The sequence below is a fragment of the Scyliorhinus torazame genome, chromosome 8 (assembly GCF_047496885.1).
Source record: "Scyliorhinus torazame isolate Kashiwa2021f chromosome 8, sScyTor2.1, whole genome shotgun sequence".
Taxonomy (NCBI): domain Eukaryota; kingdom Metazoa; phylum Chordata; class Chondrichthyes; order Carcharhiniformes; family Scyliorhinidae; genus Scyliorhinus; species Scyliorhinus torazame.
The window spans coordinates 249131859-249154649 of record NC_092714.1 but is presented as its reverse complement, the minus strand read 5'-3'; positions in this window follow the sequence as shown (position 1 = coordinate 249154649).

Below are 22791 nucleotides of genomic sequence, written 5' to 3'. Positions count from 1 at the left end.
TCCAAACACATTGCTCATTATTTAGACTTTGCCATTTTCCTCCTGAATTCTGACCAGAGGTTGGTGAGAATTGTTGATCTGTTTTGATGATGCTGCCTTCCACAATGGCACTTCTGACATGTTGAGGACCATTACCACCTTCACCGTGACCCCCACACTGTACAGGGCCCTTAACCGTGTGTCGTGTTATTCACCCTGGGGCAACACGGACTGCAACTGGATGCAGTTGGACTGTAAAGTAGACACCAAACTTAGACGTTGGTTCAATACGATTTATTGAACTTCTGGAGCAGTGCACACAGCTTGCTGTGGGTTGACACTCTACTACTCTAAGTGTGCTAACAATAACTAACTAGACCAGACTAGCTCTGATCCACATGTAGAAGGTGCTAATTGATATATACACCCTGACTGTCACTACAGTTGTCACCAGTGGAAAGCGGCAGAGTGCTGATGTCTTGTGTGTTTTATAGTAGGCAGCCTCCCTCTAGTGTTCTTTCTGGTGATTGGTTGTGTTCTGTCCTGTGTGTTGATTGGCTAACCTAGGTGTCTGTCATTGCCTGTCTTTACCTCATGATGTGCATGGGTGCATATTATGACACCATGTACAACCCATTTCTCACACTTCTGTCCTCACCTCTTCCCCTCCCTCCCAGAACCAAAGTAGGGTTCCTCTTTGCTTCATTTTTCATCCCAATAGCTTCCGTATTCAAAGCATCATCTTCTGCCATTTCTGCCAAATGCAGCATGATGCCACCACCAAACACATCTTCCCCTCATCTTTCCTGTCAGCATTTCACGGGGTCATACTCTCCGTGACTCCCTGGTCCACCCGTCTATTACCCCAACACCTAATTGTTCTCATGTCATTGCTTTCAGAGAGTGTTGACCCACTATCTACTATTAACACCTACTTTAGCATTAATACTTGAATTTCCATTCTCGTCGTCTTGTATTCCATGATATCTTTATTGTTTAATCTCACTTGCCCTTCAACCTATACCTGACCTTCTGGTTTGGTCCTGTGCCCTTCATCCATTTCTAAACAGCATAAAATGCATCATATTTCTTCATCTCTCCAGTTCCAAAGAAGAATCACATTGGACTCAAAACGTTTTCTCTCTCCACAGATGCTGCCAGACCCGTTGAGGTTTGCCAGACCCCCTAATCGGTCATCAATATGTCAATCACACCCATAAAGATGCAATTCAACAACAACAACAACTTTCATTTATTTAGCATCTTTAATGTATCAAAATGCCTCAAGACGCTTCGCAAGGGTATCATCCAACAAAATTGGGCAGAATCTTTCAGCTCCAACAGCGGCGGGTAGCTTGGCGGGCAGAGAAACCTAATTTAGCGGGAGGCCAAAAATCAGATTCTTTTTTAAAAAAACATATTGTATTACAAACTTGCATCAAACCAGGTTACAGCAAGTAAACACCCCGGGAAACATACTTCCCAACAATCAACTACAAAGTCTGTTCAGATTTCCCCCCCTTTTCACCCTCCCTGTGATGAATAGCTGCTCAAACACGGTCACAAACATCCCCCACCTTTTCTCAAACTCCCCTGCTGAGCCCCTTAACTCATACTTTATCTTCTCTAACCGCAGGAAGTCGTACAGGTCACCCAACCAAGCCGCTACCCCCGGTGGCGAAGCCGACCCCCGCTCCATCAAAATTCGCCGCCGTGCAATCAGAGAGGTGAAGGCCGCGACATTAGCCTTCCTCCTCTCCATGAGCTCTGGCTTCTCTGAAATCCCAAATATTGCCACCAAAGGGTCCGGGTCCATCTCCTCCTCCACTATCCTGGCTACGACCACGAATGCTCCCGCCCAGAATCTTCTCAATTTTTCGCAACCCCAAAACATGGGCGGGATAGGGCAGCACGGTGGCGCAGTGGGTTATCCCTGCTGCCTCACGGCGCCGAGGTCCCAGGTTCGATCCCGGCTCTGGGTCACTGTCCGTGTGGAGTTTGCACATTCTCCCCGTGTTTGCGCGGGTTTCGCCCCCACAATCCAAAAATGTGCAAGTTAGGTAGATTGGCCACGCTAAATTGCCCATTAATTGGAAGAAATGAATTGGGTACTCTAAATTTATTAAAAAAAGAAAAAAAAAATGGGCGTGATTCTCCGATCCCCGGCCGGGTCGGAGAATTCCTGGGGGGCGGCGCGAATCCCACCCCGCCGTCAAGCCGCCGGCTGCCGTATTCTCCGGTGCCATTTTGTGGGCGGGGGGCGGGATTCATGCCACGCTGGTTGGGGCCCGTTGGCAGCGCCCCCCCCCCCCCGGTGATTCTCTGTGCCCCGATGGGCCGAGCGGCCATCTGATTTTGGCCAGTCCCGCCGGCGTGAATCACTCAACTCACGTACCGGCGGGACCTGGCAGCTAAGTCTGCGGGGGCGGTCCTCGGGGGGGGGGGGTTGCGTGGGGATCCGATCCCGGTGGGCCCCCACAGTGGCCTGGCCCGCGATTGGGGCCCACCGATCTGCGGGTGGGTTTGTTCCGTGGGGGCACTTCTTCCTACCGCGCCGGCTCCTGTAGGGCTCCGCCATGGCCGGCGCGGAGAAGAGCAAAATACGTCGGCCGGTCTGTGCATGCGCGGAACCACGGCGGTGGTTCCGCACATGCGCGAGGTCACGCCGGCCCTTCGGCGCATGCGCAAACTCGCGCCATCCCTTTGGTGCCGGCTGGAGCGGATCCAACCCCCCTTTGGCGTCCACCTAGCCCCCGAAAGTTGCGGAGAATTCGGCACTTTCGGGGGATGTTGCCGCCGGTTCTCCTGCCGGCGTGGGGACTTAGTCCCCAGAAGGGAGAATCCCAGCCCATGTGCACGTGATTCGCTGGCCCCCGCCCACACCTCTCACACTTACCTGCTACCCCCTGAAGGAACCCACTCATTCTCGCCCGAGTCATATGCGCCCTGTGCACGACCTTAAACTGTTTCAGGCTCATCCTTGCACAAGAGGAGGTCCCGTTTTCCCTTCGCAGTGCCTCACTCCATGGGCGTCATTTTCCACCCCCCACCGGGTCGGAGAATGGCCGTTGGCTGCCGTGAGTCCCGCCCCCGCCGAAGTCTCCGCTCCCGGAGATTGGGCGGGGGCGGGAAGCCGGCCGCGCCGGTTGGCGGGACCCCCCGCTGGATTCTCCGGCCCGGATGGGCCGACGTCCCGCCCAGGAATTGCCTGTCCCGCCGACATAAATCAAACCTGGTATTTACCGGCGGGACCAGGCGGCGTGGGCGGGCTCCGGGGTCCTGGGGGGGGGGGGCGCGGGGCGATCTGACCCCGGGGGGTGCCCCCACGGTGGCCTGGCCCGCGATCGGGGCCCACCGATCCGTGGGCGGGCCTGTGCCGTGGGGGCACTCTTTCCCTTCCGCCTCCGCTACGGCCTCCACCATGGCGGAGGCGGAAGAGACTCTCCCCACTGCGCATGCGCGGGAAACTGACAGCGGCTGCTGACGCTCCCGCGCATGCGCTGGGAAACTGACAGCGGCCGCTGACGCTCCCGCGCATGCGCCGCATTCCCGCGCCAGCTGGCGGGGAAACAAACGCCATTTGGGGCGGAAATCCCTCCGGCGTCGGCCTAGCCCCTCAATGTTGGGGCTAGGCCGCCAAAGATGCGGAGCCTTCCGCACCTTTGGGCCGGCGCGATGCCCGTCTGATTGGCGCCGGCTTTGGCGCCAGTCGGTGGGCATCCCGCCGTTGGGGGAGAATTTCGCCCCATATTCCCAACTCGCCTTCCAATTTCTCCATCTTTTTTTTAAATTTAGAGTACCCAATTCATTTTTTCCAATTAAGGGGCAGTTTAGCGTGGCCAATCCACCTAACCTGCACATCTTTTTGGGTTGTGTGGGCGAAACCCACGCAAACACGGGGAGAATGTGCAAACTCAACATGGTGCCCCAGAGCCGGGATCGAACCTGGGACCTCGGCGCTGTGAGACTGCAGTGTTACCACTGTGCCACCATGCTGCCCTCCAATTTCTCCTTGATCTTTACCACCCACTCGCCTCCTGCTCCCCCAGCCACTTATATATATCCCTAATCCACAACCAAAAGCAGCAGAAGTAAAGCTCATAGTGATGTGCCTTGACCCGTCGGTTAGTTCAGCCCTTCCCGACCCACAAAATGTAGGTAGAGGTAGCCTCCAAGACATGAAAACAGCCATTTCAGATGCCATTGGCTACAATAGAGGAGATCCGGTAGAAGGGCTCAACTGGTGCAGACAGAAAAAGGGAGAGCATCCAACAGCATTTGCTGGACGCCTCTGGATCCACTTTACCACAGTATTTGGTGAGTTAGCCCGAGCCCAGTTATTGGTAGACGATACGGTCAAATGGTCACATGTTCTAGTATCCCATGCCACAGAGGCAGGACAAAAGGCACGTGACAACTACGACCCCTCAGACCCGGCACACAATGAAGTGTGGGTACTGAAGTGATTAGCGAGAGCTTGGGAACAGTCCCTATAGAAAGACAGACAAGGCAAGAGTAGACGCCAACATGAATCCAGTAAAGGCACACCAAGACCCCGCATGGGTAAATGAAGGCAGAAGTAACACACAGCACCCTAGAGCGCAGGGATGCTACAATTGTGGACAGAAAGGACATTACGCACGAGAATGTCAAGCCCCCCCAAAACAGCAACGGAATCAGCCCACAAATGCTAGAAACAATGCCAGACCCATCCGCAGCATTAGCGCCCGATCAGATAATTTGGCCATAAATGGCATCAATTGACGGTGTTCGGGCTCCCCAACTTGGGTCTGCGATACCCTTTGGGATAAGTCCTGAAGACCTCTAGTTGCAGGCACAGTCTGAGGACACCCAGTAGAGTTCCTTTGGGACACAGGAGGGTCCCGGACCACGTTAAACTCCTCCACGATGTACCAACGAGGTATATGGCCCACTACAGACACCATTACCCGTAGTGGCTTTACAGGTCACCTCCAGCAGGGACACATTACAGCCCCTGTGGATGTCCAGATTGGTAACATTGAAGCTAAGCACTCAGTCGTTTTGGTAGATTTACCCCAGACAGCAGAACACATCTTGGGAATAGATTTTATGAGTGCACACAACCTTTCTTTCGACCCCGTAAATAAATGTGTGTGGAAAATGGCAAGAGCAGCACGAGCCCCCGCCACACTCACATTAGGAGACTGCGCACACAGGATTAGCTCAGTTGGAGAGTACTGGTTTGATCCACAAACCATTACCACAAACAAAATGGTGAGAGAAGTCTTGAAAAGACATAAAGCATCATTTGCCCAGCACAAGCATGACTGTGGCAAAATCCCAGGAGTGGTCAACAGGTCCTGATCCTAAGCCCCAGAAACAATACGGCTTCCCCCAGCAAGCCAATGGAGAGATAGCCAAAGTAATCCAGAGTTTAATGAACCAAGGAGTAATTTGGCCCGTAGCATCAACGAACAACTCCCCGATTTGGCCTGGAAGGAAACCAGATGGTTCATGGCGACTGGCCATCGATTGCGGTTCTTTTTACAACTGTGGTTCAAAGAATGCACTTTTGCCACAACTTTTGTCCCCTTTCCGGCGACCCTTCGGTTGCTATCCTCACGCCTGTTACTTACATGTTCAAAACACTTGATTGAAACGAGTTTGCAGAGGACGAAGAAATTGTCCGCCCACTCAGCCCATCAAACACAGGCTGCGAGAGTGCTCGCACTGTGACAAAATTTTTTTTGGGATGTCTTGTCTCCCAAATGGTTGTTTAAAAAAAAGAAAATGAGGGAGTCACATATGGTGACGGTTCTAAATGGGAAATTCATTCAGGAGAAACAGACAGGCAAATGAGATATTAAGCAACAAGATAATAACAGATATCATGCTTGTACCCCCAGGAAGATACGGATACACCTGAAGACAGAGGAAGACACAGACAAGATGAAGACGAACCTGATGATCTGCATCATGAATGTCGTTGGATCAATACATTTGCGCGTGTTACCCAACCCTACACCCCTCACCACACAGGCCCTAAACATGACCACCCAACACAACACCCCTAGCCCGGACACTACACCACACATGGCGTGAGAATATCATAAAATGGTACTCCCTTTCGTAAACAGCAGAGGACTACATGATATAGCTATACTTTGCAGTGTCATCCAAACGATCAGACTTTGGACATGGAGAAGGAGAGCCTCCCGCCCTCCAGTATACACACTCACAGCCCCTTTCCTCGGACTCCAGCAAACCCTACACTCTTTCAGAACCATTCCTCCCTAATAAATTCCGAGGTTGTTTTGTTAATAAAGTTACCTTCTTTGTACATGGACATTAGTGATAAGAAGGAATGTGATGCTGCTATTGGTTATTTTGTATTGTAAGATAAATACTTTGGTTATTAGATAACAGCATGAGTGTAGTTTAGTTAGAGGTTCCCCTTTTTGTGTAAAGAGACTGAAGTGTATGTTTGAATGTTAAGTGCCCCCTTAGTATTTTTAGAGATATGTGTTGTATTAGGGAAACTTCGGTAAATATTTTGACCCATAGGACAGAGTAGGATAGAACCTGTTCTTGATTGAGGGTACCCGGCATGTCAGAGAACAGGAAAGATCCAGTCGTGTGATCCTTCATGCTTCGCGTTGAGGATCAAGAGGACGGAATGTAGCCATCTGGGATGGCCACTTACAACCAGGAACAGGGAAGGTCGCAAAGCATAGCAGGAAAAATGGGCAATACGAGATTCAGGCAGGCTCAGAGCCTGAATGTATATTTGCGAGTGAGGAATCCAGTCGGTATCAAAACCCCCAACCGATTAACATTTGATGGCCCATCTCCGCCAGACAAAGGACTGATACTTGAGCAACCGATACAGTTCCAGACATTTCGGCGCCACTCCCTGTACTAGTGAAGCGTAAACCACAGGGTCAATGACCACTTGGGACACACCCAGCCATCAAGGAACCTGCCCATTTATTGTTTTGAATCGAACATAGTGATCAGGAATCATCCAATTAGTGGGGTCCAAACTGAAGCACCGCCCAAAAGAGCGCGAAAACTCCCAAGAATAAAAAGAGAGACCACCAAGTGTTCGGCCTCTCTTGGACCTGGCGCCCCGGCTACGTCTGCTTCCGATTGCAGCACCACCAGAAGCAAGTTCAAGTTCAACACCCGCTACCAGACGGATGAGCCTAGCTGAGCAGCAGTTACTTCGACAGACCTGATAGATCCAGAATCGAACAACGCCTACTGTTCCTCTGACTTAAGTCGGGTGCCTGAAGTTAAGTACAGGTTGTCATAGTCGATAGGTGTAGTTTAACTAGTGGTGTTTATGTTGCATGATTAATTGTGTGTGTAAATAAAGTACCCTTGACCTTGAACTAACTAACTGGTGTTTGGCTCTTTGATCGATAGCCGGTTGAACCTTGTGGTGGTATCATTTGGTACCTGGCGACTCTGAGCAATAGAATATTGATATCCAAAGAAAGGAGGGCAACCTCACTGATTGCCATATTTACAGTAGATAAAAAAAGGCAACACTAGTCTCTCTCTTCTATTCTTTACCCCTCTAACCAATTGTATCTTGTTAATGGGTTTTTGCTTAATTTGAAATATCAGATTAAAAGGTGTCTTGCAAATAAATCTGTTACGCATTCAGCATTAACAATAGCGACAATACAGTATTAATCCTGTTGGCATGGTGGTGCAGTGCTAACACTGCTGCCTCACAGCATCAGGGACCCGGGTTTGATTCCGGCCTGGGGTCTGGCGGTGTAGAGTCTGCACCTTCTCCCCGTGTCTGCGTGGGTTTCCCCCGGGCGCTCCGATTTCCTCCCACAGTCCAAAGACGTGCAGGTTAGGTGGATTGGCCATGCTAATTTGCTCCTCAGTTTTCCTGTGTGTGAGTGTGGCTATGCTTGATGTGGTGCAATGCCCCTTAAGCCAGTGTTCTTCAAAGTCGGGGGCACGACCCGCGGGTGGGTCACAGGAGGGTGTCGGGAGGGTCGCGGAGCCGTTGCCCGCGGCGCTCCCGAGCACGCAAATCCCCGCGCAGTATAATGCTGGCTGCAAGCGGCCGCGAACATGTTAAAAAATAAATTTGGCCGCATTGCGCATGCGCGCACAATGATCCGCGCGCATGCGCAAATGCACATGTGGGCCGATAATCGGGCATGCATGTGCAGTGTGGCCGTTATTTTTTTAAACGGTTGCCGCCTTTTGTTTTACAAGTTCTGTAGTGGTTTTTATTCATTTATTTTATTAATTTAATTTTTATTTTTTCATTTATTTTATTCATGTTATTTTTTTTACAAGTTCAGGGGGGGTTTTATTCATTTTTTCATTTATTTTACTCATTTTTTTTTACAAGTTCGGTGGGGGGGGGTTTATTTGATAACATTTTACAGGAAAAATATTCAGAACTTTGGACAGATGGAGACTCCGTACTTTCCGACACTTGAAGGCTTCAGCTTCATCCAACAGCTTCCATTGGAGGAGCGTGTACGAGGGCCAAAGGGACTCAAAACCATTTCCTCCATTTTTGCCAGCAGTAAACAAGGTAAGAGAAAATGGTGGGTTGCTCAGGTTGGCCGGCGTGGGTCGCGAAGGCTGGCCGGCGTGGGTCGCGAAGGTCGGCCGGGTTGAGTCCCGAAGGTTGGCCGGTTGGTAAAAATGGGTCCCCGGAAAAAAAGTTTGAAGAACACTGCCTTAAGCTATAAGCCCCTGGTGACAGACTAGTGACCGGGAATAATTAGCTACAGAAACAGACATACGTCTGATCTACGCACTGACGGGGGGCTCAGGAACGTTATGAGAGAGAGAATATTAATCTTAGGCTACGGAGTTCTGAGTTTTGTCATTGCTTGTTTTGGTTCAAACAATTTTTCATGCGACAGGGACATTATGTACAACTTACAAGCTCATTCTTCCACACTGATGGTAAATTTTGGCCCAATTCTTCTGCTCATCCTTAGTAAACATGAACAGTAAAATTAATGACAGATGCAATGAATGATTTCTTGCAGAGAGGCCAGATTTGGTTTAATTTTATTCTGTACACTTTCACGAGATGTGGGCATCAATGTAGCCACATGCAGGCCAAACCCACCGGGTAGGGTTGGCAGATTTCCTTTGCTAAAGGAAGAGGGTTTTGACAACAATTGACGATAGTTTCTTGCCTCGCCATTACTGAGGCTAGCTTTACATTCCAGGCTTTATTAATTGAATTTAAATTCCACCAGCTGCCATGGTGTTTTTTTTAGGCCCATTTCCCCAGTACACTGGCCTGGGCCTCTGGATTAATAATTTAGTGACATTACCACTACGCCACTATCTCCCTAAGAGGATTTTGAAGGAGTTCAGTGAGGTTTGGCCAAACTGCAGCAATCTGCTAACTTTCATTAACTCTGAAAGTCAGAAATAGTCTGTAATCGCAACAGCTGGCGAGAGACAATTTGAAAGAAAATATCAAAGTTATATAAAATCACCAATTAACCAATATTGTGAATTCTGATTAAACTTTTTGCCAGCATCTATTCATTATGAATTATTCCTACATCAATAACTTTGTGGTACAACGAGTGTTTTGTCACAAGTGTAATAAAACAGCCTGATACTAATGAGCAACTGTGTATGTGTGTGATGAATAGCTGTCATGGATCAGATAAGTATTCTTAAGTATGTCCTTGAACTATCCACCTAAGACCAGAACTTACATTATACAGTCCTTCTTCCACCCATATTCGTCACAAATAAAACTTCATTAAGCTTTTAATAACTGAGAATGGAGTGCCAGCAATCACATCGTTATATTTAAAGTAATTCAGAGTAGATCTTGACTGTGCAGTTATGCAAATTGGGGGAATGTAAGTTAGCAGCCTATCCAGATTTTTATTTCCTTATCCAGCCCTATAGCCTGTTGAGATCGCTGACCACCTCCAACTCTGGCCTCTTGAGCATCCCAATTTTCATTGCTTTATCAGTGGTGACATCAACTGGTTAAGACCTCAAAGCTCGAAATGCAAACCTCTCTGCATCTCTACCTGTCTCTCTGCTCCTTTGAAAGGCTCCTTAAAACCTACCTTTTCAGCCAAGCTTTTGGACACATCTTTTAAAAAAATATTTTAATTAAAGTTTGTTTGGTCACACCTTTAAATTTTGTATTTATTCAAGGGGCGTGGGCTTCTCTGGCTGGGCCAGCATTTATTACCCACCCGTAATTGCCCTTGAATGGGCAGTTAAGAGTCAACCACATTGCTGTGGGTTCGGAGTCACATGTAGGCCAGACCAGGTAGGGAGGGCAGATTTCCTTCCCTGAAGGACATTAGTGAACCAGATGGGTTTTGGATTGGATTTGTTTATTGTCACGTGTACCGAGGTACAGTGAAAAGTATTTTATGTCAATCGACGATACCACTACGCCACCATGTGACTTGGTGTTTGATAATGCTCCTGTGAAGTAACTCAAAGCTGTTTCTCTAGCCAATCAATACATTTACAACCAAACAACATTTCAGAAAGTGAGGGGTCAGATAGATAACACTGAAATCAATCCACAGCAATACATTAAACCTTTCTCGGCTTTCATCCATTACAAACATTAAATTGGCTGAAAATGTCACAGTTCCGGCTGAAATAGTGATTGTTATTGAAACAGAAGTACAGACAAGCCGGCGTTGCTGACTGTTAAACTACTAATGTGATTTGTCAATGAGTGCTGATATGCACGGGGGTAAGTTCAGAATTTTTCACAGGCGGAGATGGAGATCAATGAGTAAGGCACTAGGACACATGCCCACAGATGTTACTGAGCATTGAACTGGCAGAAGCCTTTAATAGATTGCAATAAAAATTTTAAGAATTGATTGCCTGAATTTGTTTTGAAAAGTCTGTTTTCAGGCAGTGCGGAGGTGGTCTGGCAAGAAAAATGGGGCAGAGAGGCCCTCTGCTCCCTAAAGATAGCAATTTCTCTCACTCGGATCCACAGTGGCCATGATCCACCTGTTGAGATTGTGTCCTCTTACTCTGGAATTAAGTGGGGGAAATAAATCAGTCTGGCATTTTTCATATGACCTCTCTTAAGTTCAGTTGCTAATTTATGGTAACTTTGAAACAGTAGCCACTGAAAACTGTCTGAAACTGTTTAAACTCAATTCCTAAAGGACACCACTATGCAACAGGAAGGATTCCAATTTATTTTGACTGGGATGGACTTAAACCTGGAGACAAGGACTGAGTATGCTGACCGCACTCAGTTCCCATGGATATTTTTCATCTGGCACTTATTTCTAGATTGTTTTGTCCTTCCAAGGATTTAGACACCACCTTTTCAATGTGTAATTAGCACTGTTAGTCTTCATAGAGTACTTTTAATATGTAATCCGTTTGGTGGGCTAACTCAGGTCTGTTAGAAAATGTTGGATCTGAAAATTTAATATCTTGCTGAAGTAATTTCTGCACCAACCTATATCCATGTTAATGATCGTATAAAAATGTAACCATTTGTTGTTCAATGTAACATTGACAGCACAATGTAATAGCAAGAGATATCTACAGACCATCATTCATTATGTTAGGCCATTTTACTATGTCAAAGATGCTATATCAATGCAGTTTTTTTGTTTGTAATTGTTAAATATTGTTGTGTTACATGCCTGAATATTTCCAGATCGTAAAATTTGTAAATGTTATAAAATGTGATTATTTGTTATATACAGAGGAGGCAATGGCACAGTGGCAATGTCTCTGGATGTGTAACCCAGAACCCCAGGCTAATGCTCTAGTACCAGAGATTCAAATCCCACCATGACAACCGGTGGAATTTAAATTCAACTAATAAATCTACATTTACAAACTCATCACAGTAATGGTGACCATGGATTGATTGTCATAAAAACCCATCGAGTTCACTGGCCTTTCGAGAAGGAAACCTTACCTGGTTTGTCCAGGTCCAAAATGCCCTCTGAAATGTCCTAGCAAGCTCCTCAATTGTACCAAGACGTGACGGTAATGTCAGAAAGCAATGAAACCGGCTTTCATTGCTTTCGGAGGCATTGACCGAGGCAAAGGAAATAGCAATGGCAAACCCAGCCTTGTTGACCCAGCAAAGTTCTCCTTACTAACAGCTGGAGAATTGTGCCAAAATTGGGAGAGCTGTCTCACAGGCTAGTCAAGCAACGTCCTGACATCGGGCTGGTTTAGCTAAATCGCTGGCTTTGAAAGCAGACCAAGGCAGGCCAGCAGCACGGTTCAATTCCTGTACCAGCCTCCCCAAACAGGTGCCGGAATGTGGCAACTAGGGGCTTTTCACAGTAACTTCATTTGAAGCCTACTTGTGACAATAAGCGATTTTCATTTCATACTCACGGAATCATACCTTACAGATAATGTCCCAGCCACCACTATCACCAGCGAAATAGACCCAGCAGAGTTGACGGCACAGTAGTATAAAGTTGGGAGGGAGTTGCCATTGGGAGTCCTCAGCATTGGCTGCAGATCCCATGAAGTTTTATGGCATGTGGTCAAACACATGGGAAAATCGCCTGCTGATTACCCACCTACTGTTCCCCGACCACTCAGCTGATGAATCAGCACTCCTCCATGTTGAACACCGCTTGGAAGAAGCACTGAGGATGGCAGGGGCACAGAATGTATTTTGGATGGGGGACTTCAAAGTCCATCGCCAAAAGTGGCTTGGTAGCACCACTACTGACCAAGCTGGTCAAGTCCTATAGGACATGCCTGGGTCTGCAGCAGTGGTGAGGGAACCAACAAGAAAGTATACTTGATCTCATCCTCACCAACCTATCTGCCGCTAAATAAATCCGTCCATGACAGTATTGGTAGGAGTGACCGATGCACAGTCCTGTGGAGACTAAGTCCCATCTTAACATTGAGGATACCCTCCATCGTGTTGTATGGAACTATCATCGTGCTGAATGGAATATATTTTGAACAGATCTAGCAACTCAAAATTGGGCATCCAAGAGGCGCTGTGGGCAATCAGCTGCAGCAGGATTGGATTCAAGCAGAATCTGCAACCTCATGGCCCGGCATGTCCCCATACTCTACCATTGTCACCAAGCGGTCAACCCTGGTTTAATGATGATTGAAGGAGGGCATGCCAGGAGGAGTACCGGGCATATCTGAAAATGATATGCAAACCTGCTGAAGCTACAACACAGGACTACTTACATGCCAGAAGGTGTAAGCAGCATGTAAAAGACAGAGCTAAGTGGTCTCCCAACCATTGGATCAGATCTACGCTCTGCCGTCCTGCTCCATCCAGCCATGAATGGTGGAGGAACATCAAAGAACTAACTGGATGAGGAGGTTCCACAACTATCCCATCCTCAATGGTTGAGCAGTTCCGCACATCAGTGCAAAAGTGACGGCTGAAGTGTTTGCAACCATCTTCAGCCGACTGGATGATCTATCTCAGCCCCTGTTGAGATCCCCAACAACATAAATGCCAGTCTTCAGCCAATTTGATTCAGTCCATGTGGTATCTAAAATGGCTGAAGGCACTGGATACTGCAAAGGAAATGGGCCCTCATAACAGTCCGACAATAGTACTTGTTAGGATCCCAGACGAGAACCCAACAAATTGCAATTCGTAAAACTGTGAGGAAATGTTTCTGCACCACAGGAGTGATAACACTGACCAATAGGTATCTTTTATGTTAAAGCAAACTTTAATTGAATCATGAATGAACTACATTAGCACCAAAGAAATAGCTTTACAGTCAACAGTTCTTAAGAAAAAAAGAAAACCTTAACTAACTTCCTAAACCTGCCACTACATTCCAATGAAACAAATCGATATATTTCAAATATCAATTCAATCAGCCATGATTGAATGGTGGAGTGGACTCGATGGGCCGAATGGCCTTACTTCCGCTCCTATGTCTTATGGTCTTATGGTCTTAAATACCACTCATGACTAAAGCTAATAGCCAGGTTTCTACTTTCTTTTCTCTGTGCAGAATCTTTGGAGAGAGAACCTTTCAGGATCAATCTGAAACATCTCTGTTCAGATGTGAGTTCTAGGACCAACTTACTTTTCAGACAGACCTGGCTCCTCCCATTAACTACATCATCTGTACCCAAAGCATAAGGCATTCTTTTGTCTCGTCTTACAAGATGTCCCTTGACTTGTTTAGCCAAGACCAAACACAATACCCCTCATAAATTATCTACACCCCAGGGGTCCTTCAAATGTAAACAATATTCCATTAGCTAGCTATCTGTAAACAAGTAAATGGTCCTCAAGAACATTTCACCTGCAAATCAATTATGACACCTGTGGTGGTATGTATTAGGGGTAATACGGTACACCACGAGGGATGCCAGGTCCTGATAGGATCTGCCACCTACTGGACTCCACCCAGAAATGCCGGTATAAGAATCCAGCTTTTCCCTCCATTTCCCTCAGCAACTGCATTCTGTAACCACGCTGCTGGGGATAAAGTTCTGCTTAATAAAGCCTTCAATTGACATTACCTCAACCTGCCTCGCGTCATATTGACGGTGCTACAACACCTTACTCACAGCTCAAACAGTAATACTGTCTGTATACTTAACCCAGGTTTTCATACCATTACTGCAAAAAATATAAAATATGACAATTTCTTACATTCACCACATACTTGTGCTCCAGAACTAGCCATGCCCCGAGTCAAGCTGTTCCAGTACAGTTACAACACTGGCATCTACCCAACAATATGGAAGATTTCCCAGGTGTGTCCGGGACACAAAAAGCATGACAAATCCAACTGACTCGATTACCGCCCCATCAGTCTAATCACAATAAAGTGATGGAAAAGGCCATCAGCAGAGCTATCAAGTGGTACTTACTTAGCAATTACCTGCTCGCTGACGCACAGCTTGGTTCCACCAGGGCCCCTCAGCTCCTGACCTTATTACAGCTCTGATCCAAAATGGACAAATGAGCTAAACTTAGAGGTGAGGTGTGAATGATGGCAATTTGGTCTTGGATCAAAATCCTGGAACTCCCTCCCTGACAGCACTGTGGCTGTACATACACCGGATGGACTGCAGCGGTTCGAGAAAGCACACCCCCTTCAGAAGGGCGGTTCGGAATGGGCCATAAGTACTGGCCTAGCCAGCAATGCGCACCGCCCATGAGAGAACCAATATAAAAAATAATATTTGATGGATGAAGAGAAACAATTTCGGCTGCAGATTAACTTTTGAACAGTTTGTGCCAAATTATGGTTTATGCTTCAGACTCCACGCACATGAACGATTTTTCTGACGGTAAACTATCAGTGTAAACCTGTAGAGCCCATAATTGACCTGACTCTGGAGAGAGGCAGACTGAAACTCTCTGGAAGTATTAGTCTCACCGTTCTTCAGTTTGGCACGCATGTGTGCAATTTTGGTGCAACCTGAAATCCAGCCACCAAAGTGTTCATGAGGATCCTTTAATCAATTTAAAGGTTGAAACAATGGGTAAGCTTGCATCCCGCTCTCGAAACACTTTAGTCATTAACTGTAAAAAGAGGACTATTAGTTTGTATATTTCTAGATATATGCAGAGCTCTTTCCTAAACAGCACAATCAATGAGTCAGCCAAGCTGGAGCCAAACAGTGTAACAGTTTTCCTGATAGCAACTCAACTACAGGGCGAGTGTATTTTCAGATTGGGCTCACATATTGTACATTTTTCCATTTCCTTAAAGCATTTGCCCAAGAACTGAATGGTCCCACTTCTTGCGAAGTATATATAAATCATTTTGGTTGCAGGTTATGAAACAGGTATAATGATTTAACATGGCATTGAGGTGCTGTTGTTATGCCACTGGCCTCATGAACCAGAGAAACTGAGTTCAAATCCCACTGTGGCAGGATCACAATTAAAAAAAAATATATATTTTGCGAGATGGAAATAAAAAGCTGGCATCAATAAAAATGACTCTGAAGCCATTGGATTGTCATGAAAAAAAACCCGCAACTGGTTTGTTGATGTCCTCCAGGAAGGGAAACATGCCATCCTTACCTGGTGCAGTTTTTATGTGACTCCATTCCCACACCAGTCTGAACCACGACCAGCAGCTCAAGATGAAGGCCCAAAGCTACAAGTTGCCAGGACAACCAAGGTTGGCAATAAATAAACAAATTAACTTTTGTCGTGTGCGGCCATTTCATTTGAACGTGCAGCACCTTTAACATTTTTTTGCACAGCTTCATGCAGTACCTTAAAGAGGGCAACTTGTGAGCGGCCTGCTCAGTACCTCCCAGTGTGGCTGCGTGCGAGGGGGGCTTAGAGTTAGCATTGCCTGCTGAAAATGGACAAGTTAAAACCACATGGGAACCGTGTGCACTAACGATTTGCTATTTTGTCCTCAGTGCTCAGCAAATTATGTTGTTCACGTTTAAAAGCTATAAATATGAGAATGAAAAGATTAATCAGCCCATTTTGCCAGCTTATTCCAACAGATCATGTTCAATCTACACCCACATGGATTGATTCTAAATTAATGTTCTGAGGGAGGGGATTAATGGCATCATGTATAGAGAATTATGGGAGATGAATGTGAGTCTCAAAGGTAAATATATCTGATAACTCAGGGATATCAATCTAGTATTGCAGCTCACATTATTTAATCAGGAGTTAACTGCATTCTACAACTGGTGTTCCCATTGTCCCAATGGTATTAGAAATATCTAGCGTTCAGTCATAATGCCTGTTGTATAACCTTCAGCCCTGTGTTTATCTAATTCCTTATTAAATGATTAAGTTGCCATCTCTTCAACTTATGTTACGATCCCAGTTGATGTTACAACTCGGCGGCAACACCCCAGCATGGAGCCCTGGCTCAAAAGACAGTGGGTGCGATTTTCCACTCGGAAGACTGGAGGGCGGGATTCTCCATCCCACCAGCCTCGTTTTCCGAGGTGGCGTGCCCCCCGCCGGCAGCGGGATTCTCCGATCCTGCAACCGGCCAATGGGATTTCTCATTGTGGCCACTCCCACGCCGTCGGGAAACCCGTGGGCATGGGTGCATTGCCGGTGAAGCAGAAGATCCGCCGACGGAAAATCCCGCAGTATGTTCTCCTGCTGGAGCTGAATTGCACCAGTTTTACGATCCCCTTGCCGTGGTAAAGCGAGATGCAATTCAGTGTTCCATGCCGTGCATAAATTTGTGAGGGAATACGAGGGATTCACAGGGAATATGGGGAGGCGGTGGCTTAGTATTATTGTTGCTGGACTAGACCCAGAGTAATAATTCTCTGGGGACCAGGGTTCGAATCCCACCATGGCAGACGGTGAAATTTGAATTCCATAAAAATTCGGAATTAAAGGTCTAATGATGATCATGAAATCATTGCTGATCGTCGTTAAAACCCATCTGGTTCACTAGTGTCCTTTAGGGAAGGGAGTCTGTCATCCTTACCTGGGCTGGCCTATATGTTGTCATAATATACATCTATGTATACAATGGAGTGCAGACAGGCAGTGATTGACCAGTAACACACAGAACAGAACAGCCAATCAGGACACGACCACTATAAAGCCAGAGGGCACCAGTTTTCCCGTTCTCTCGGGACCCAGCCTCTGAGACAGTCAGAGCTCGTGAGCTAGCCAGTGCCTACACCATGTGGTAGCTAAGTTAGTCTGGTCAGGCTAGTGTCAGGTCTACAGTCAAGTCAGCATAGTGTCGACCCACAGTTGAACATGTATAATAGTTTGGATGTTGAATAAAATCGTGTTGCATTTTATCAAATGTTGGAGGTCTGTCTCTCGCTACACTGCATCAAGTGCAGTCCACATCGACCCAGCCTACCCAACACATCACATGTGACTCCAGTTCCAGAGCAATGCAGTTGACTCTTAAATGCCCTCAGGGATAGGCAATAAATGCTGGCCCAGCCAGCGACACCTACATCCCACGATTGAATAAAAATGTAAAAATCCGAGGCTTCCGGTTGCGGATATGCGGAGCTAAGTCGCAAATTCGGCGGCTCCCACAAAAACGGACTTTTGGGCTCTTTTCAGGGCCCCCAAATGAACTTTTTCGATGTTTCCCGGTGTGGGTAGGAGTCTACAACAGCTCCCCGTCAGTATATGTCTTCAACTAGGAGCGGGGCGACAAAAAAGGTGGGGGTGACCCGAAGAAGGTGCGAGGGAAGAAGGACAAAATGGCGGCGGGCGGGGACCAGGCAGCGTGGATGCAGTGGGCGGAGGAGCAGCAGGAGGGTATCCAGCACTGCTTCAGAGAGATTAAAACGGACCTGCTAGAGCCGATGAAGGTGTCTATTGATAAGCTGCTGGAGACACAGACGGCCCAGGGAGTGGCGATCCGCGAGGCTCGACAAAAGATCTCTGACAATGAGGGCGAGATCTTAGGCCTGGCGGTAAAGGTGGAGGCACACGAGGCGCTCCACAAGAAATGGCAGGAGCGGTTCGAGGAGATGGAGAATCGGTCGAGGCGGAAGATTCTGCAGATTCTGGGCCTCCCGGAGGGGCTGGAGGGGCCGGACGTGGCGGACTATGTGGTCACCATGTTGAACACGTTGATGGGAGTCGGGTCCTTCCAGGGGCCCCTGGAGCTGGAAGGGGCCCATAGAGTGCTGGCGAGGAGGCCCAAGGCTAACGAGCCTCCGCGGGCGATGCTGGTGAGGTTCCATCGGTTTGTCGATCGGGAGTGTGTGCTCAGGTGGGCCAAGAAGGAGAGGAGCAGCAGGTGGGAGAACGCGGAGGTTCGGATATATCAGGACTGGAGTGCGGAGGTTGCGAAGAGGAGGGCCGGGTACAATCGAGCAAAGGCGGTGCTGCACAGGAAAGGGATGAAGTTTGGCATGTTGCAGCCGGCGCGACTGTGGGTTACCTACAAGGACCGACACCATTACTTTGAGTCTTCGGAGGAGGCGTGGGCCTTTGTTCAGGCCGAGAAGTTGGACACAGATTGAGGGTCGGGACGGGCGATTGGGGACTGCGGTTGATATGCTATGTTTATTTTTGTTTTGAGTGGGGGGCCTTTGTATTGCTCCGGGTTTCTTTTTCTTTGTGTTTTTTCTCTTTTGGGTCGGTGATTGTGGCTGGGGCGGGTTGGGCACTGTTTTGGTTGGGTTGGTCTGAGGGGCTCTTGGAGGTGAGATGGGGCCCCGCAGAGGAGGGGGAGGCCCGAGTCAGGGGTGAGGGGACCGGGCCTGTAAAAGGAGCTGCGTCAGATGTGGCGGGGCCTGGTAGGTGGAAAGCGCGGGCTTTTTCCCGTGCTGAAGACTGGAGGGGGCAGGGCCGGGGCAGGGAAGCGAGATTTGTTTCCTGCACTTAGAACGGAAGGGGGAGGGGGAGAGCCTATGGATGGGGACGGGAGAGGAGGGTGTGCCACACAATGGGAGGAGTCGAAGGAGAGGCGGGAGTGGCCGGGGTCAGCAGGAGTCAGCTGACTTGCGGAAGTGCAATGGGGGGAGTTAATCAGCTAGGATGGGTCCTAGCCAGGTGGGGGGTGGGGGGTGGGGGGGGGGGGGTGGGGGCGGTTGGGTGGGGAGGAATCGAGTTGCTGCTGCTATGGTCAAGGAGGAGCTGGAGCGAGTGGGGTGGGGGGGGTCGAGACGGGGGTATGCCGCTGTGGGGAACGGGCCGGGTGTGGGGTGCGGGCGTGTGGCTGGCCGAGGAGGGGTCATGGCTAGCCGGCGGGGGAGGGGGGCGGGTAGCCCCCTGATCCGGCTGATAACCTGAATGTAAGGGGACTGAATGGGCCGGTTAAGCGGGGCCGCGAGTTCGTGCACCTGAAGGGGCTCAAGGCGGATGTGGCTATGCTTCAGGAGACACACCTGAAGGTGGCAGACAAGGTAAGATTGAGGAAAGGGTGGGTAGGTCAGGTTTTTCACTCTGGGCTGGATGCCAAAAATCGAGGGGTGGCGATCTTGGTGGGAAAGAAGGAGTCGTTTGAGGCGTCGAACATTGTGGCAGATAATGGCGGTAGGTACATAATGGTAAGTGGTAAGTTGCAGGGAGAGAGGGTGGTACTGGTCAATGTGTATGCCCCGAACTGGGACGATGCGGGTTTTATGCGGCGTATGTTGGGTCAGATCCCAGACTTGGAAGTGGGGGGCCTGATAATGGGGGGAGACTTTAACACGGTGCTGGATCCGGCACTGGATCGCTCCAGGTCTAGGACGGGTAGGAAGCCGGCTGAGGGGGTTTATGGACCACATGGGAGGGGTGGACCCTTGGAGATTTGCAAGGCTGGGGGCGAGGGAATTTTCATTCTTTTCACATGTCCATATGGCTTATTTCCGAATTGACTTTTTCATCTTGAGTAGGGCGCTGCTAGCGAGAGTAGAGGATACTGAGTATTTGGCAATAGCCATTTCGGACCACGCCCCCCCATTGGGTGGACTTGGAGATGGGAGAGGAGAGCGACCAGCGCCCGCTGCGGCGCTTGGAGGTGGGGCTGTTGGCGGACGAGGAGGTGACCGAGCGGGTCTGAGGAAGTATAGAGAGGTACCTGGAGACCAACGACAATGGGGAGGTCTGAGTGGGGATGGTATCTGAGGCACTGAAGGCGGTGGTGAGGGGAGAGCTGATCTCCATTAGGGCCCACAAGGAGCTGGGGGAGTGGGGGGGGGAAAGGGAGAGGCTGGTGGGCGAGATGGTGAGGGTAGACAGGAGGTATGTGGAGGAGCCCGAGGAAGGATTGTTGAGGAAGAGGTGTAGCCTCCAGGCCGAATTCGACCTGGTGACCACCAGGAAGGCGGAGGTGCAGTGGAGGAAGTCCCAGGGGCCGATTTACGAGTATGGGGAAAAGGCAAGCCGGATGCTGGCGCATCAGCTTCGGAAGCGGGACGCAGCTAGGGAGATCGGGGGAGTTAAGGACAGGGGAGGGAGTGTGGTGCGGAGTGGAGCTGGCATCAATGGGGTCTTCAGGGACTTCTATGAGGAATTGTACCGATCCGAGCCCCCACTGGAGGAGGGAGGGATGGGCCGCTTCCTGGACCAATTGAGGTTTCCAAAGGTGGAAGAGGGACTGGTGGCGGGATTGGGGGCCCCGATTGGGCTGGATGAGCTGATCAAAGGGATAAGAAGCATGCAGGCGGGGAAGGCACTGGGGTCGGACGGTTTCCCGGTCGAATTCTACAAAAAAATATATGGACCTGTTGGGCCCACTGTTAGTTATGTCCTTCAATGAGGCAAGGGAGGGGGGCTTTGCCCCCGACGATGTCCCGGGCACTGATCTCTTAGATCCTGAAGCGGGACAAGGATCCCCTGCAATGTAGGTCTTACAGGCCGATTTCGTTGCTAAACGTAGATGCCAAGGTGCTGGCGAAGGTCTTAGCCACGAGGATTGAGGATTGTGTGCCGCAGATCATCCACAAAGACCAGACGGGATTTGTGAAAGGGAGACAGTTGAACGCGAATGTGCGGAGGCTTTTGAACGTTATCATGATGCCGGCGAGGGAGGGGGAGACGGAGATAGTGGTGGCGATGGACGCTGAGAAAACCTTTGATAGGGTATTGTGGGGGTACCTGTGGGAGGTGCTGAAGAGGTTCGGGTTTGGGGAGGGGTTTGTTAGGTGGGTTAGGCTGTTGTATGAGGTCCCGATGGCGAGTGTGGCCACAAACAGGAGGCGGTCCGAGTACTTTCAGTTGCACCGAGGGACGAGACAGGGGTGTCCCCTGTCCCCCCTGCTCTTTGCACTAGCGATTGAACCCCTGGCTATGGCACTGAGGGAGTCAAGGAATTGGAGGGGGTTGGTGCGTGGTGGGGAGGAGCACAGGGTGTCACTTTATGCGGATGACCTGCTGCTATATGTGGCGGACCCAGTGGGAGGAATGCTGGAGGTAATGAGGATTCTTAGGGAATTCGGGGACTTTTCAGGGTACAAGCTCAACATGGGGAAGAGCGAGCTGTTCGTAGTTCATCCAGGGGACCAGGAGAGGGGGATTGGCGAGCTCTCACTAAAAAAGGCGGCGAGGAGCTTCAGGTATCTGGGAGTCCAGGTGGCCAGGAGCTGGGGAGCCCTGCATAGGCTTAATTTTACAAGGCTGGTGGAGCAAATGGAGTAGGAGTTCAAGAGGTGGGATGCGTTGCCGCTGTCCTTGGCGAGTAGGGTGCAGTCAATCAAAATGACGGTGCTGCCAAGGTTTTTGTTCCTGTTCCAGTGCCTCCCCGTGTTTATCCCAAAGGCTTTAATCAGGCGGGTCAACAGGAGTATAATGGGGTTTGTGTGGGCGCGAAGGACTCCGAGGGTGAGAAGGGTGTTCCTGGAGCGGAGTAGAGATAGGGCGGGACTGGCGCTGCCCAACCTCTGTGGATACTACTGGGCCGCCAATGCGACGATGGTGCGCAAGTGGGTGATGGAGGGGGCTGCATGGAAGAGGCAGGAGATGGCGTCTTGTGTGGATACAAGTCTGGGGGCGCTGGCAACGGCGCCGCTGCCGCTCCCTCCAAGGAGGTATACCACGGGCCTGGTGGTGGTGGCTGCTCTCAGAATTTGGGGGCAGTGGAGACGGCACAGGGGGGAAGTGGGGGCCTCGGCGGGGACCCTATGGTTCCCCCGAGGAAGAACAGGTGGAGGGTTTGCGGGGTGGCACAGGGCAGGGACACGAAAGGTGGGGGACCTGTTTGTGGGCGGGAAGTTCGCGAACCTGGGTGAGCTGGAGGAGAAGTACGGGCTCCCCCCCGGGGAACACCTTCAGGTACTTACAGGTAAGGGCGTTTGCCAGACGGCAGGTGGTGGAATTCCCACGGCTACGGCCACACACAGTACAGGACAGGGTGCTCTCGGGGGGGTGGGTGGGAATGGGGAAGAACTTACCAGGTGATGCAGGAGGAGGAGGAGGCC